This window comes from Hakea prostrata, chromosome 11 (assembly GCF_041222555.1).
Source record: "Hakea prostrata isolate BN-2017 chromosome 11, UWA_Hpros_2, whole genome shotgun sequence".
NCBI lineage: Eukaryota > Viridiplantae > Streptophyta > Magnoliopsida > Proteales > Proteaceae > Hakea > Hakea prostrata.
This window is the reverse complement of record NC_142610.1, coordinates 3081777-3083935: the sequence shown is the minus strand read 5'-3', so window position 1 is coordinate 3083935 and position 2159 is coordinate 3081777. Positions and strand designations below refer to the sequence as shown.

At 38.3% G+C, this 2159-nt stretch overlaps 1 long non-coding RNA gene across 1 annotated transcript in view; it reads left to right on the top strand.

Annotated features, from left to right (window-relative positions):
• The window catches only part of LOC148999588 (uncharacterized), a 5440-nt gene extending 3495 nt beyond the window's left edge, over positions 1-1945 (top strand). Inside the window, exon 4 of the long non-coding RNA XR_016170806.1 lies at positions 1931-1945. This is a non-coding gene — a long non-coding RNA (uncharacterized LOC148999588). The remainder of the gene's footprint in view (positions 1-1930) is intronic.
• Positions 1946-2159: the final 214 nt, after the last annotated feature.

Below are 2159 nucleotides of genomic sequence, written 5' to 3'. Positions count from 1 at the left end.
AATATCTAACTGTCACCCACATTTATCAGAACCCATCGTCAAATATAGTTTTCCATACACTTTTAGAAATTGTTGTTACTCACACACTTTTCTCTCATCTCATCCTTGTCTTCATCTTCTTTGATAATCAAGCTAAACCATCATCGGTTTCGTCCTTTGTGTTTAGTGTTTGGGAATTCAACTTTGTAGCAATGTGTTTGAGTTCATCATTATTGCTTTTCTCATATGATGTTGTAATTCCAGCCTAATCTGAACTAGCCTAATCAAACTAATCAGCTTCAGTAAGGAATTCTAAATACTGAACTCAGTTAGGCTGATCATTCATTTCATTACTACACCTAGGTTGTTAACTTATGACAATGTCCCAGTTAATAAAAATAGACACTAGGTTCCTTGTTTTACATGATTTTGTGAGAGTATTCCATTTTACCAAATGAAAAATGTAAGCAGAAAGGAAACTTCAACACTATAATCTTTGCAGGAAAAGGCAGCAAACTTTATCCAGAATGGGGAGTTTTTTTTTTTGGATGAATAAATAATGATATTAAGAGAACAACGAACTACAAGAAGAAACCAAACAAAAAGATTCAGGGAGAAGGGATGATTTGGGAGTTGAGGCCCCAGGAGACAACAATGAGCCTGTTCCTTGGGGAGTCAACAACCGGGGGATGGGGAATGCTGATGAGTCTAGCCGATACATCAAAATAAATTGCGCTCCAAATCGAATCAAGAGAGCGGGATTTAGAAGTCCAATGCCTTAGATTTCGCTCCCACCAGAGATGATGGATCATAGCACCATATACAAGCTTACCTACCCGATCACAAATAGAGGAGCCTGAGAAATTACTCAAAATCCAATCCCAATCACGATCAAACCCAAATGAGCGGCGGGAACGGGGCCAGATGAAAGCAAGGGCTTTTCTCCAGAGAGAACTGGAGAAGGGGCTAGAGAAAAATAAATGCTCAATGTCCTCGGTACCGGTCTAGCAAAGGGTACAGTTCGGGTTCGCAGGGATGTGGCGGGAGATGAGGAAGGCCTGGGTTGGGAGGGCGAGGTTTAGGGCTCTCCAAAGGGTTAGGGCATGCTGGGGAATGTGGCCAGGGAACCAGACAAGGGAAGGCCAAGGGGGGGGGAAGGGGAAGGGGAACGAACCAGGTTCCAAGCAGAAGCCGAGGTAAAGGATTTTGTAGTACAGGGGAGACAGACTAGAGAGTCATGAGCGGAGGGGGTAATTGGAGGAAGGGAATTCCAGACTTGCGTGAGGAATGGGGAGTTGGATACACTAGAAAGTAAGTTTGTAATACACAATGTTTCAATCATTTTTAGTAGTCATTACCATTTCTCTGTGTTTTGGGTACAATTTTTAGTTTCAATCATGAATGCAGTCAGCAATCATGTAATCACTCGTTTATAAACAAGTTATCTCAGGCACCCAATACATTGAAATGACTAGTTGGTTCTAGGGTTTCCAGCATGCATTTTATGGCTTCTGTTTGATAATATTTTGAGAAGAGATACATGTTTCAGATGTTATGTAGGAAGCCACCATCTATCCACCAATTTTCATAGATGGGCCTAATCAATTCTGATCACCAGTCTAACCCCAAGCTTCCAGTTGTTTTGTCCAAAAGGTTAAGGGCTATTTGTGAAATTACAAGACATTAGGGGCAATTTAGGAATTATGAAATTATCTAACCATAACTTAACGGAATTTGTTGTTTTGTAAATTTAAGAGACATTTTGGGGGTGTCTATGTCAATTTGATATATTCTTGGAGTGTTTGTATTTTTTGTTATTTATTCTGAAATGTCCTTGAAGTTTTCCCTATAATTTAAAAGAGGAAGCAATACTACTTGCTACCATAGAGAGTTTTAATATTCTTTACATTCCCATAAATTCCTCTAATTGCTACCAGTGATGATGGTTTAGGTTGATTATTAAAGAAGATGAAGGACAAGGATGGGATGAGAGAAAAGTGTGAGTAAACCTTGATTATTTCAACTGTTTTACTTGTAAAAGCAGTTATGAAATATTAATTTAACTTAATTGGTTCTTTTTATTTGTTATAATTCCAATCATATGATTTTAAAGCGGTTTATATGGATTTCTGTTTATTTTATATCTTGAAAAATTCTTGATCGTATTTTATCATACCAAA